The following is a 15,245-nucleotide window of genomic DNA, read 5'->3' as shown; positions in this document are numbered from 1 at the left end:
CTTTTTGTTCGTCAACCTTTCTGCGCTCTACATTTTGCCTCAGATGCGGCAAATCATAAATTCGGAGTGCTATACGTGGACGTGACACCTACTCCGCAGTGGTTGGCAAAAAGCCCAACTCGGTTGTACAAATTATTATGCTCCTGGGCCTCCATGCTGTGCAGAAAACTCGAATGCAGTTCGAACACGGTGCCTTGATTGTTCGCCCTGTTCGCGAACATTTCATTCAGGGCGTTGTGCGCTTGAGAAATGTGTACAGCGTACTGCCTTAAAAAATGACTCGGTGTGTGGGTAATCTATCACCGTCGTTTAGCAACGCGCATACGGTCTTGGTTCCCAAGACTGATGAGCCAGCCATGTTTTAAAAGTTACAAGCTACCGATCACGTTAACAAATGTTGATTATAAAATTCTGATGAAGGTGTTAGCTAGGAGATTGCAGTACATTATAAAAGATAGTGTTGGACCTCATCAAACATGTGGAATAAAGACCAGAAGCCTATTTAATAATATTCATGTAGCGCGTACTGTGTTCGAGTGCTGCGATGCTCTAAGCAGGAGAGAGAACATGGTTCAAGTTGATTTCGAAAAAGCATTTCATCGTTTGTTTCGTGAAATATTGTACTGTTTGTTGGAACATATTGGTGTTGGTGCCGTTGTATTGAAATGAGTTAAAATGCATTATGCATGTTTATCTACACGCCTTATGATTAACAAAGTGTTATCTGAAAGAATTGATGTACGGGAATCTGAGCGGCAGGGATGTCCACTGTCTCCTCTCCTCTTTGCTATATATTTGGAACCGTTGTGTAGAATACTAATTGCTAACGAATACATCCGTGGTTTTATGCTGGGAGTATGTGAAGTGAAAATATTGGCATACGCTTTTTATGTGGCGCTTTTTGTGAATATCGCGAAAGCGTTTCGGAAGCTTTCAAAGTAACACAAAGAGTCTGGCACGGGGAATGGGAAGAGGAAGCGGAAGGTTTCTGTGGAGTAAGATGGGCTACAAAGACCGGAGTTTATTTGGGAGTCCCTTTGGACAAATACGGGGAAAATACAAAGTACTGGAACGAAAAAGCAGAAGAAATACGGGAAAGGACGAAAGGATAGATGGGACGTAACCTCTCTATTTTCGCCCGTGCGACTGTATGCAATACCTTTTTGATGGCGAGAATAATGTATTTACTGCAAGTATTGTATTGTGCTTGAAGCAATATACAAAGGTTCCATCGTGTATTTGCGGTCTTCATTTGGTCGTCCAACTGGGAACGAATTAGCAGAGATAATCTCTTTCGGCGAGTTAAAGACGGAGGGTTGTCTCTAATGCATCTACATGTGCGGCAGATGATTTTAAGATTTTGTTTCTTACGTGACCAAAAAGATGCATTCCTGAGAACCTTTATGCAAATCATGCTATCCAGTGCCATTCCAGAGTTTATAGTCTCTTCATGTTCTGCTCGGGGATACACTGTGTCACGCTTCCTGCGAGAAGTGGTGTGGTCGTTCAAGTTTTTGCGCGTGAGGTACTCTGTAGAGTATTTAGCGACGGTACCACCTAAGCGACTGTACAAGGATCTTATTTCACAATTGTTCCCAGCTCCATTGTGCAGAACCTTATACTGTCAAGGCCCAGGGAAAGATGTGCTCAAACGAGTTAAAAACATGACTGTTGCACCGGACATAAAAACATTCTTTTTTAAATTGCATACAGGAACCCTCCCAGTCAAAATATGGATGCAAGAAAACGGCCTTTATGTACCTTGGGGCTCAAACTGTCTACTATGTAGGAAACCTGAAACAGTTGAGCACGTGTTCCTGGATTGTTGGGATGCGGTGTTTTACTGGGATGTGCTACAAAGGAGAATTAAAAAAGACCTGCCATTGACGCCACGTGGAATTCGGTATTTGGCAACTGTTAAGGAGGATTTTCAGTATGACCTCATCATGCTATGGGGCTTTACAGTATTTGGAGGAGTAGGATGGCTTATAGACACTGTGATGTCGATGCACGATCTGTATGTGATTATTTTGTTGAACAAGTGTATAAACTAAACGAAATTTTGAAGCAGCAAGACGCTGCGGAGGAGGTCTTGAGTCTGATTGGCGAACTTGTGGTAATGAAAGTCCATTAGACACGGTTGTCAGCCAAGGAGCATGGCAACCACGATCTTTTACTTATGTATTTGTACCAATTCATGCAATAAAGAAAAAAAACTGGGTGGCGCAACGGTAGCGCGTCTGAATCCAGATCAGAAGGTTGCATGTTCGAATCACGTCCGGGACTCTTTTTGTGCGTCAACCTTTCGGCGCTCTACATTTTGCCTCAGACGCGGCAAATCATAAACTCGGAGTGCTATACATGGACGTGAAACCTACTCCGCAGTGGTTGGCAAAAATCCCAACTCTGTGGTACAAATTATTATGCTCCTGGGCATCCATGCTGTTTAGAAAACTGGAATGCAGTTCGAACACGGTGACTTGGTTGTTCGCCCTGTTCGCGAACATTTCATTGAGAGCGTTGTGCGCTTGAGAAATGTGTACAGCACACTGCCTGCAAAAACGACTCGTTGGAGGGATTCCACTTCCGGCCACCACAGTGAACGGACGTGTTTTCATGTGCTCCGTCGGAGCGGTGTTAGCGGCTAAGCCGAGCCGCGGAAACAGGTTTGCTGCTGAAGATAACGACACAGGTTACGAAGTTATGCTGCCCCACCACCCAACAGGTCGTATTGTTTTTAATACCTTATTTTAGCACGGTGATGTTCGAGCGCGGCCGTATAGGGTCGAGGACTACAGGGATGCCCTGGCCGGTTGGAATTGCTTCCCGAGGTTGTGGCTTTGGGAGCATTCAAATGAAACATGTGTGGGCAGTCACGTTTAAGAACACGGAAGCCGTTAAGAAAGTGCTTGCTGCCGGGAGCATGACAGTGAAGGAACACCGGTGTCTTGTGATTGACCCCAAGAAGCAAGAGGTTCGCGTTAAAGTGCACTGGGTCCTTCACAACGTGACTGATGAAGAAGTGCGTTCGGCCTTCCTTCCGTACGGCGAGGTGACCGAGTTGTCGAAGGAGCGCTGGCGTGTGCACGGCGTCACAGAAAAAGGTTCAACGACCCGTGTACTAAGCTTAAAACTCAAATCTAAAGTCACAGTTGAAGACATACCTCACCAACTGCGAATAGCCGGTGAACCTGCACTTTTGGTTGTAGCTGGGAGGCCCCCGCTCTGCCTCCGCTGCCAAGGGAAAGGCCACATTCGCCGCGACTGTCGGGTACCTCGGTGCTCGCGCTGTCGCCGGTTTGGACACGACGAAAGCGAGTGTGTACCTACGTACGCAACCAAGACCGGGCCTGGAAGGAACATCGATATGACTGAGCACGTCATGGACGAGGCGGAGGCAGAGGAAGCATCAAGGGCAGCTGGAGGCAAAGCAGCAACCGTCGAGAAGAGCACGCAGACTTCAAGTTTTGGGCCTAGCGGCACAAGTCCGACCGAGGCACCTCCAGTACCGCAACACGTCTCCGAGGAAAAGACGAGCCAAGAAAAGCAGCCACCTACTCTCAAAGCCCCTGCTAGCACACTTGACGAACCTCTCGTCGAACACCACCATAATGTCTCATTGGAAGAAGCTGCTGTCACAGCCACAAAACGTGCTTACCTCGAAACTGTGAAAGATGACCGACAAACTGATGGAGCACCCGCGGAGGAGCCGCCCACCAAGGCGGTAATGACGCGACGGTCGCCCTACAGGTCAAGACGAAATATTCCACCAGACATACGGCCTGCGGTAGAGGCGCCTGAATAGCGCTAGTACAGCTGTAATGCACTGCTGTCGGTTTCCGGATCAGCGTGCCATGGTGGAGACGATATACCATGGAAGGGAACTATGAGCGTGACCGTCAAACTTTGGCCATGGACTGTGAAAGTGCGTGTGATCATTGCGAGGCGGTGCGCTTTGTGGAGCTCCAACACGCGGAACCCCCTTCAGCGCCACGGTACCCTGAGGTGAGCACTGCGCGAGCAGTGGGTGCCTTTAAAAATGAGCAACAAAAGATTCAACTGCCACTACGCGTAGCCATGCTGAGCGTGCGTGGACTGGCGGCGAGGAAGCGCCAGTGTCAGGTCAACTGCCTCTTTTTAGAAAATGAATAGGATATAATCGCATTACAAGAAACTAAGATTGAGAGCGAGGAACACACAGATCGCCTGGTTGAAATTTTTCGGTCCCGATACAATGTCTGCGTGTGTCACGCGGTTGGAAAGTCCGGAGGTTGCGCGTTATTTTTGAGAAATAATCTTGGAATTGGGAATGAAACCATTGTCACATCCGAAGAGGGTCGGTTACTGGTTGTCGATTTTACCCTTTCTGGATGCTCTTGGAGAGTGATTTGTGTGCATGCTCCTAACAATTACAAGGAACGTGTTAGTTTTTTTGAAAACGTCAAAGTGTTTTTGAACTGCGAGAGAAGCGTCGTTTTGATGGGTGATTTTAACTGTTTTCATGTCAGAGGATCGAGTGCCGATCACCCCTGTGCGTGATCAAAGTGCGCAGTATCTCGACGCCATAATTCCAGAACACGACATGGAAGATCTGGGCTGGGTGTTGTTTCAAGGCTCGCAGCCATGTTTTACGCACTTCCAACGAGGTAGCAATGCAAGACTAGATAGAGTATACGCAAGCATAGGATTTGTGACAATGTGTTCCAGACATGAAGTGAAACATATTTCTTTCAGCGATCACAGCCTTGTTATTGTAAGCTTTGGGATTAAACATAGGACTCGTTTCAACTGGAAACTTTGGAAATTTATTGTTAAATTGCTGGAGGATGAAACCCTCGTTAAACAAATTATAGACTTAACCAAAATGCCTTGCGTCAAATCAGCAAGCTGCGTAGATAAGTGGGAAAATTTTCAGAACACAGTCTAGATGAAGGCGATAGAACGAGGAACTATCCTTCATCAAAGAGAAAAGAAACGAATCAAAGAATTGGAGTGCAAATTAGACGTTTTGACAAGTATGGAAACAGTAGTGCCCGGTTTGTACATAAAAGAAATACGAGAAGTTAAAAGCCAGCTTGAAGCTCTGGAGGCAGATAAGTACCGAGCGGCTGTGATAATGGCGCGCGCCGAAAAGTTGTGGGCGGATGAAGTGCCAATTAAGCGTGCATTGTGTAATGAAAGCAGATATGCAGCACAACATGAAATTCAACAGACCCGCTACCGCAACAAAATAACGTCCGACCGCGAAGAAATCGAGCGAGCGTTTGTTGAGCATTACAAAGGACTGATAGGGAATGACAGAAGCGCAAAGGGTAGTCTATGGGACGAATTTTTGCACCTCATGCCTCGATTAGACGAAGAGAAACGTGCGCGCTTAGAACAGCCTACTAGCTTAGAGGAAGTTCAGAAGGCTATTGAGGACCTGCCACTTGGGAAAACACTAGGATCCGATGGGTTAGGCGCTGCTTTCTATAAAACTTTCAGAGAAGAAGTCAGCCCGCTGCTATACGATATAATTGCAGAAGCATACAATGTAAAACAAATGCCACCTTCGTTTTCTACTGCACACATTGTGCTTATCCCCAAAACATGTGACCGAGAAAAAATGTTGTCTGTAGGGGCTTATGGCCTGATAACCCTCACAAATGTCGACTATAAGATCTATATGAAGATTCTTGGCAAACGTTTACAGAGTGTCATCACGGACCTAGTTGGACCGCACCGAACGTGCAGAGTGAAAGGGCGTACCATCTGCACAAATGCGCACATTGCTCGAAGTATCCTTGAGTGCTGTGATGTCTTCTGTGGCCGAGTTGCAATGATACAGCTAGACCGGTCGAAAGCGTTTGATCGCGTGGCGCGCGATGTCCTGTAATCAGTTTTGGAACATGTAAATGTGGGCAGCATAATCCAAGACGGGCTTAAAATTGTTTACAGCAGCTGTACAGTTCAAATATACGTCAATAAGAACCTGTGTGAACCCATTCCTCTGCGGTCCTCCGTACGGCAGGGATGCCCACTTTAGCCATTGCTTTTTGCACTTTACCTTGAGCCCTTCTGTTTAAGTCTTATTAACAACGACCGAATCAATGCGTTCAGGTTTCAGTCATCTAATGTTAAAATTCTTGCGTATGCAGACGACATTGCTGTATTCTGCAGTGACCGCGAGAGTGTACAAGAACGTGTTGACGTCGCCAAGCGGTTGTGCCAGCAAACTGGGGCTGAGATCAATTGGGAAAAGAGTGTGGGCTTTTGGCACGGAAGCTGGGGTATTGCACCACCGTTGTTCGAGAATCTGCAGTGGACAAACATGCCATCGAACTACTTGGGTGCGCCTCTCGAGCCCTATAACAAGAGCGCAGATTGCTGGAACGAGACGACGTCAAAAGTGAGCGAGAAAGCAAGCGCATGGCAAGAACGAGACATGTCGATGTTTGCGAGAGCAACAGTATGCAACATTTTTTTTAATTGCCAAAGTGTGGTATGTTTTGCAGTTTCTCTCTATGTCGCGTGTAAATGCGCAAAAAATGCATAGGGTGTTTGCTGTGTTTATTGGAATTCAAGTTGGGAGAGGGTCAGAGAAACAATTTGTTTCGAACAGTTCAAGATGGTGGTCTGGGTCTCGCGCATTTGTTTGCTCGCCAGGTTGTGTCCCGTTTTATGTTTATGAGGGATCAGAAGGACCCCTTCCTGCGCTCAATGATGCAGGTGTGTCTGAGCAGGGCTCTTATTTTATAGTGTCCACTGTGAGATCGTCAACTTGTGGCGCTAGAAGTTATTTGAAGGAAGTTGTTGACTCGGTGAAATTTCTCAAGATTCGGTTTTCACAAGAGTATCTCAGCACTGTAAAGAGGAAAAACTTGTACAAAGATCTTATAGATGTAATCATGCCAGTGCCTCTGTATTGTATAATAAACTGTGGAGGCCTAGGACAAGATGTTATTAAAAGAATTAAAAGGATGCCATTTAAAGCAAGTGCAAACACTTTCTTTTTCAAACTCCACTCAGGTACCTTGCCGGTTAAGACATGGCTATCTGACAAAGGCATTTTTGTGCCATGGACAACGAACTGCTTGCTGTGCAAAAATCCAGAAACCATTGAACATGTGTTCATTGAATGTTGGGACGCGATCTTCTATTGGGATGTCCTGCAACGTACACTAAAAAAGGAACTACCCTTAACACCGATTGGAATTCGCTATTTACCAACAGACAGAGATGACACAGGTGTCCCTTATGACATGATTATGCTCCTCGGCCTCCATAGTTTATGGAAAACTCAAATCGTGGTACGCACTGCAGATGTAAACGTTCAGTCTACAAGGGAAAACATTGTGGAAAGTGTATGTTATATACGTGATGCGTACCGAGCGCAGAAAGACCCACCCGCGTGGATGAGTGTGCTTGATGATTTAGGTCAAATCAAGTCATTTTAACTTGTGACCGGCTGAAGCAGCCCGGGTGCTTTTAACAATGTATCGTGCTTGTCAAATTAAAAAGGTACTTAAATAAAGACTCGGTGGCGCAACGATTCTACTTCCGGCCGCCGAGGCGAACGGACGTGCCATCATGTGCTCCGACGAAGCGGTAACAGCGGCCCTGCTGGGTCGCGGAAACAGGATTGCGGACTTACCGGACCAGGATTATCAAGTCATTTTGCCTCAACTGCCATCAGGTTGGAATGTTTTAAATACTGTTTTTCTGCATGCTGATGTGAGATGTCGGCCTTATCGCGTGGAAGACTTCCGTGATGCGTTGGATGGTCTGGATATGCTCCCCGAGGTGATCGTCTTGGGGGCGTACCAGATGAATCACGTCTGGGCGCTTACATTCAAGAGCGGAGACGGGATGAAGAAAATGTTGGCCTGCGTGATTTCAGGGTGAAGGAACGACGATGCGTCATCATCGATCCAATGAACCAGGACGTGAGGCTGAAGTTGCACTGGCTTGTCTACGGTGTCCACGACGACGACGTGCGATCTGCCCTTGCACCTTTTGGGAAGGTAACGGACATTTCGAAGGAAAAGTGGCGGGTCAGTGGCGTTGCGGACAAAGCATCAACGACCAGAGTAATTGGGCTCAAGCTGAAATCCGGTGTTTCGGTGGACGACCTCCCGCACCAGCTCCGCGTAGCAGGAGAGTTGGCTCTGGTGGTAGTGCCGGGCAGAGCTCCGCTTTGTCTCCGGTGCCGGACTGCGGGGCACATTAGACGCGAGTGTCGTGTTCCTCGTTGCACCCGATGCAGGCGCTTTGGTCATCGGGAAGACATGTGCGTTAAAACTTACGCGTTACGTGTTACTGGACCACTGCAACAAGAGGACGCTTCAGACCTCATTATGGATGAAGCCGACGCCGAGGAAGCAGCGAAAGGGAGGCTGGAATTGTCCACGCGATACCCTAACACGTCTTCCGAAAATTCTGAAGGCTCCACGCAGGCCGCAAGCCGTGACACGAAAAGCGAGACACCTGCTACACAGGTAAAGACGCCTTCGGAGGCTGCTGAGAAGTCCTCCGAGAGCACCTTGTCGGAGGGCCAGCCAGACGAACACACCCAGGACGGCGTGCAGCCACCTGGAGTTACGAAGGCTGCGTCTAGTAGTGACCGAAGAGCAGCGTCAGCCGCAGGCAATGGAAGTCAGCGGGAGCCGATGGAATTTACTGCGAACTCAAAAATAACGCACGGGGACAGCGTGGGAGCAGGAGACGGCCTTGACTACACTAACAACGAGGGACCGCCCCCAAAGCCGTCATGCCACGGCGACCTAGCTTCAGACCGAAGCCGAACATCTCCCTCGACCGGAATACTGTCGGGACACCGCCCTCGTAGCAAAGAGGGATTGTGAAGTTTGTGCATAAGGAACTTGACAAAGCCTTCAAGGTGGTTCGACCGAGAGGCAAGGCCTCTTCGCAGTGTCTACGGGCTCAACCAAAAAAGCCAGTGCACATGCTCAACTGCTTCCCAGACTGCCGAGGTAAGCGCCGTGAGGTCCTTTTGTTTTGCAATTAAATGGCAGTAAACCTCCAGTCTGCGTTACGTGTAGCCACATTAAACGTTCGCGGAATGGCAGCGAGGCGGCGGCAATATCAAGTTAGTCGGCTATTTCTTGAAAACGAATTGGACTTGGTCGCTATACAAGAAACGAAGGTAGAAAGCGAAGAACAAACGAACCGCATGGTGCAACCATTCAGAGATAGGTACAATGTATGTGTGTGTCATGCTGTTGGCAATTCGGCAGGGTGTGTTATTTTTATTCGCAACAGTCTGGGCATCGTCGAGGAGGCAGTCACTGTGTGCCCTTCTGGACGCCTGATTGTTGTTGACTTTTCCTTCTCTAATTTGAAATGGCGTATGATATGCGTCTATGCACCTAATAAGGAAGGGGAGCGTAGGTTGTTCTTCGAGCAGCTCGAACAGCATTTGAAGGGTGAAAGATGTGTTGTTATGGTGGGTGACTTCAATTGTGTATGTATGCCTGAAGATCGCGTAAAACTTCAGCCTGTGAAGGACCCTAGCGCGCACTTATTAAGGACGTTAACCACAGAGTATCATCTAGAAGACGTTGGTTGGCTTTTATCACCTAGTGGACAACGCCAGTACACACATTTCCAAAGAGAAAGTCATGCGAGGCTAGATCGTGCATACATTTCCCTAGAACTCGCGCCTCTGTGCCGAAGTTATGAAGTTAAGAACGTGTCTTTTACAGATCACAGCCTAGTAGTTTTTTGCATAGGAGCAAAGGAAAATAAATCTAAATTTAACTGGGAGCTTTGGAAATTTAATTCTAAACTTTTGGAGGATGAGAGCTATGTGAACGAAGTAAAGGAAATGTTCAACGCACTGTTCGCGACCAAATCAGGGGACTGGATGAGTGAGTGGGAAAGTTTTAAGAACAATATAAAAATGAAAGCAATAGAAAGAGCAACCATTTTACGACATGTCAGTAAAGAGAACGAGAAAGATCTGCACCGTCAACTAAGCTTGTTGCTGAACCTAGATAGCGGGACGCCTGGATTGTGGTCGAAGCAGATTAAAGAAGTTAAGAATAAACTTGAGCTTATCGATGAAGAAAGATATAGGGGAGCTATTGTGCGAGCACGAGCAGAGCGATTATGGGTTGGCGAGACACCGAACAAGCGCTCACTCGGTGACGAGAAAAGATACGCGGAAAAAAACAAAATTCAAAAGATACTTTACCATAACGAAGTTGCAACAGAATGCGAGGTTATCAAAGAAGCGTTTGCAGAGTACTATAGTGAGCTACTTGGGCGGGCTAAGCAAAGGAAAGAACAATTCGAAAGTCAGTTTTTGCAGACCATGCCCAGGCTTGAGGATGAAGTTAAAGCCAGGCTTGAGCAACCAATCAGTGTACTTGAAATTGAGCAGGCTATAGAAGAAATAAGCGCTGGAAAATCACCCGGTCCTGACGGATTAGGGGCTGCTTTTTACAAGAAATTCAAATCAGAAGCCAGCAGGGCATTGTACTGCGTAATAAAGGAAGCATACCACGTTAAACAAATGCCGCCATCTTTCAAAGCTTCACATATTGTCTTAATTCCTAAATCAGAAGACGCAGTTAAACTTCTATCGTAGGGTCCTATCGGCCTATAAGCCTCACAAATGTGGATTATAAATTGTTTATGAAAGTGTTGGCAAGGAGGGTGCAAGGTGTCATTAAACAGTTGGTAGGTCCACACCAAACGTGCGGCATTAAGGGCCGCACTATCTGTACGAATGTACACACAGCAAGATGCGTTTTAGAGTGTTGCGATGCAGACGGAAGACATGTAGCAATGATACAGCTTGACTTGTCAAAAGCATTTGACAACGTTTCACAAGACGTCCTTTTCACCATTTTAGAGCATGTAAATATCGGAAGTGTTATCGTAGATGGAGTCAAAATGGCATACGCTGGGTGCTCTACCCGTATTATTGTAATTAAAAGTCTTACTGACGCAATAGCCGTGCGATCGTCAGTGAGGCAAGGATGTCCATTGTCCCCTCTTCTATTTGCCTTGTATCTAGAGCCCTTTTGTTTAAGCCTGATTAATAATGAAAGAATCCGTGGATTCAAGCTACAAGCATCCGAAGTGAAAGTACTTGCGTACGCGGATGATATAGCCATTTTCTGTGTGAACCGACAAAGCGTAAGTGAGGCAGTAGAGGTTGCTGGCGGTTTTTGCACCGCAACTGGCTGTGAGATTAACTGGAAAAAATCGGCTGGCTTTTGGCATGGTAACTGGAACGAAAGACCAGAAACGTTTGCAAACATGCGATGGACATCGTTGCCTACGAAGTATCTGGGTATGCCACTTGATAGCTATCAAGATAGCGAACAGTACTGGCGTCAAGAGACAGAAAGGGTCAGGGAAAAGACGCAAGGCTGGCAAGGCCGTAATTTGTCCATGTTTGCCCGCGCGACTGTCTGCAATCTTTTCTTGATATCCAAGGTGTGGTTCGTACTCCGATTTTTGTTCATGAAACGCAAAAATATGCAAAAAATTCGCAGAGTGTTCGCGGTTTTCATTTGGGGGGCAAGTTGGGAACGTACTAGTAGGACGAATTTGTTTCATTCTGTTTGTAATGGTGGATTAGGCCTGTCTCACCTGCTTCTAAGACAAATTGTGTCGCGATTTATTTTTCTGCGGGACCATAAAGACTATTTTTTGCGCACAGTAATGCAAGTGCACTTCGGCAATGCCTTACCTGAATTTATTGTTTCATCATGAAAATGACGGTGGACGCGCAGTAACTGGGTTTTGGCGAGAAGTTGTACTTGCATTCCAAATCTTAAAGGCTCGATTTTCCCGTGAGTACTTAAGTTCAGTGCAAAGGAAAAAACTGTACAGAGACCTACTGGATACAATGTTGCCAACACCCAGGTACCGAACAATATACTGTGGAGGCCCAGGAAATGATGTTTTAAAGAGAGTTAAAAAGATGAATATTAAGCCCAGTATTAAAACCTTCTTCTTTAAACTTCATACAGGCACGCTCCCAGTTAAGACTTGGTTAGAGGAAAAGGGAATATTCGTTCCATGGACAACTAACTGTATATTATGCAAGAAACCAGAAACAATAGATCATGTATTTATTGATTTCTGGGATCCAGTCTTCTACTGGGACATCTTGCAACGGGCTCTGAAGAAAGACCTACCAATAACACCCTACGGAATCCGTTTTCTACCAATTGAAAACGATGGAGACATTCCTTATGACCTAATCATGGATCTGGGGCTCCACAGCATATGGCAAACAAGGATGGCTGTTAGGCACGCCGATGTAAACGTCCGTCCAGGCAGGGAGAATTTCATTGAAAGCATTATGTACTTACTAGATGTTTACCGTACATTGTCAGAACCTCCAGACTGGATTGGCGTCCTAGATGAACTTGTTCATTTTAAGAAGTTTTAAGCATTCACGCTGACCACGGCATGGTCACCGTGTTTTATCTGTAAATATTTGCAGTGTATCTGTCAAAGCAGGCAATAAAAAAAAAACTCGGTGGCGCAACAGTAGCGCCTCACCAAATACGCATTTCTGGAAGTACGGCACTACTAGTCGCACCGGGGCACCCGCCGTTATGTCTGAGATGCAATAGCCGAGGGCACATCAGGAGGGAGTGTAAAGTGCCTCGCTGTGCCATGTGCAAGCGATACGGCCATGAAGAAGCTATGTGCTCTAGGTCGTATGCCAATGTAGCAGGTATCAGAGCGGGCAACAAAGTCCAGGAAGAAAATCTCATGGACCAAGTGGACGCAGAGGAAGCAGCTGGTGGAGGGGGCGTACCACCTACTGTAGACAAGGATGCCGCACTTGCTTCTGAAACAGAAGGACCAGTTAATGCGCAAACAAAGACTATATCGGAAGCTTCTCCTGCGGCGGAAAACGCTGCGGACGAGAATGGTGGAAATAGGAGCGAAGCTCCTTGTGCATCGCCTGGGAAAACTCTGGAAAAAGAAGACGCCGTGATGTCAACCATGCCTACAGCAACGAGACGTCTTCACGCCGACAGCAGCAACGATTCGCACGCCAAAGGACACGAACCCAACGAGGAGCCACCAGTGAAAGCTCTGCCCAACCGAAGGCCATCTTTGAGAGTGGCACCCAAAATTCCGCCCGAGCCGAGACCCGAGCGAAAACCGTCGGTGATGCCTGCGACGTGATCCCCAGCCAAGTGAGTGTCGGAGCCGCCAACGAGCGATGGCTAAGGCAGGGACAGCTTCTCGCGGCGATTTAAAAAACGCCGTGTCTGTGAACTGTAGGCTGCAAAAGACTGTGCAAGGGGGAGAAATTGAGATTTCGATCCGGGGCTCCAAAGTCGAAGGTAACACCATGCGGTTCGGGAGCTCCTTGAGAAAAAAATGGCAGTGTGCATAGAAAGAAGTTTGCATGTGGCCACGCTGAATGTGCGCGGCTTGTCCACTCGGAGAAGACAATATCAACTAAGTCGGCTTTTCATGGAAAACAACCTCGACGTCATTGCTATTCAAGAGACAAAAGTTGAAAGTGAGGAAGCAACAAACCGCATGGTGGAACCTTTCAGAGCACATTAGAATGTGTGCATTTCGCACGCTACTGGCACAGCGCGTGGCTGTGGCCTTTTTGTTAAGAAGTCCTTGGAAGCAACCATTGAAAGTGTTTATACTTGTGGCAGTGGCCGTCTAATAGTGTGTGACTTTATACTGCAAAGTAACAAGTTTAGAGTCATTTGTTTATACGCTCCAAATAAGGAGGGTGAACGCAAAATGTTTTTCGAGTCAGTTGAGTGCCACCTAAACACAGATGAAATGATCATCGTAATGATGGGTGATTTTAATTGTGTGTGCCGATCCGAAGACCGAACTAGGCAGGCGCCTGTTCGAGATGCGAGTTCATTGTTTTTGAACGAGCTGGTTAACGACCGCGGACTAGAAGATGTAGGGTTATTTATGTCGAATTCAACATCACAATGGTTTACCCATCACCAGCGAGGCAGCCTCGCCAGACTGGATCGAATTTATGTATCTGCAAAAGTAGTACCTGTGTGCACCGAGTATGGTTTTAAAAACGTTTCTTTCAGTGACCACAGTTTGGTCATGGTGATGCTGGGTCCGAGAAAACCGCCCAAATTCAACTGGGATCTGTGGAAATTCAACGTACAGATTCTCGATGATGAATCATTTGTTAAAAAATTCAAAGAAAAATTGACGACTTGCTTGTTCGTAGGCAGGAAAGCTACAGCGAGGCATGGGAACTGTTTAAACAAGAGGCGAATATGATTGCGATCGAAAGTGCCGGTGTAATGAGTAAAAACAAAAGGAAGAAAGAAAATGAACTGCGTACTAAGTTGGATTTTTATTTAAGCGTCGAAGCATCGTCGCCAGGCCGATTCAGTACGGAAATCAAGGAAGTAAAGAGCGAATTAGAAATAATCGACGTAGACAGATACAGGGGAGCGGTAATCCGTGCGCGCGCAGAAACACTGTACATGGGTGAAGCTCCAACAAAACGGTCCTTATCAAACAAAAGAAGTTATGCAACGCGCAACGAAATAAGAGCGTTAACGTTCGGGGACAAGGTTGTGCGAGATAACCAGGCGATACAACGCGCTTTTGTGGATTATTACTGTGAATTACTTGGTCGGGAGAAACAACTGGAAGAAGGGTTTGAAACGCAATTCTTAAGGCTCATGCCGCAAATAGAAGATGAGATAAAAACAAGTTTGGAAGCGCCAATTACCGTTACAGAAGTAGTGTGTGCAATAGACGAATTACACTCAGGCAAAGCGCCGGGACCTGACGGGTTCGGCGCCGAGTTTTATAAAGCGTTTAAAGACGAGTTCGCTATAGTCCTACACCACGTAATAGAAGAAGCATACAGCATAAGGCAATTGCCTCCGTCTTTTAGACACAGTCATATGGTACTGTTTCCCAAATCGGACGATTGTACTACGCTGTTGTCAGTACGAGGATACCGACCGATAACTCTGGCAAATACAGACTATAAGATCCTTGCGAAAATATTAGGCAAAAGACTCCAACGCGTAATACAGAGGGTGGTAGGGACACACCAAACGTGTGGTGTCAGGGGGCGTTCTATTCAAACTAACATCCACGTGACTAGAACTATACTAGAGTGTTGTGATGCGTACTGTGAGAGGGTAGCAATGATACAGTTAGACTTAGAGAAAGCGTTCGATAAAGTCGCTCACAAAATCCTGTTCAGTATCTTGCAACATGTGAACGTCGGGAAGGTACTAATAGAA

General features: G+C 46.7%; 1 pseudogene; it reads left to right on the top strand.

Moving 5' to 3' along the window:
- Positions 1-7,558: 7,558 nt before the first annotated feature.
- Positions 7,559-8,843, top strand: LOC146183033 (uncharacterized; annotated as a pseudogene).
- Positions 8,844-15,245: the final 6,402 nt, after the last annotated feature.

The sequence above is a fragment of the Amblyomma maculatum genome, chromosome 7 (assembly GCF_055883805.1).
Source record: "Amblyomma maculatum isolate TAMU_Amacu chromosome 7, ASM5588380v1, whole genome shotgun sequence".
NCBI lineage: Eukaryota > Metazoa > Arthropoda > Arachnida > Ixodida > Ixodidae > Amblyomma > Amblyomma maculatum.
This window is presented reverse-complemented; position numbering and strand designations above follow the sequence as displayed.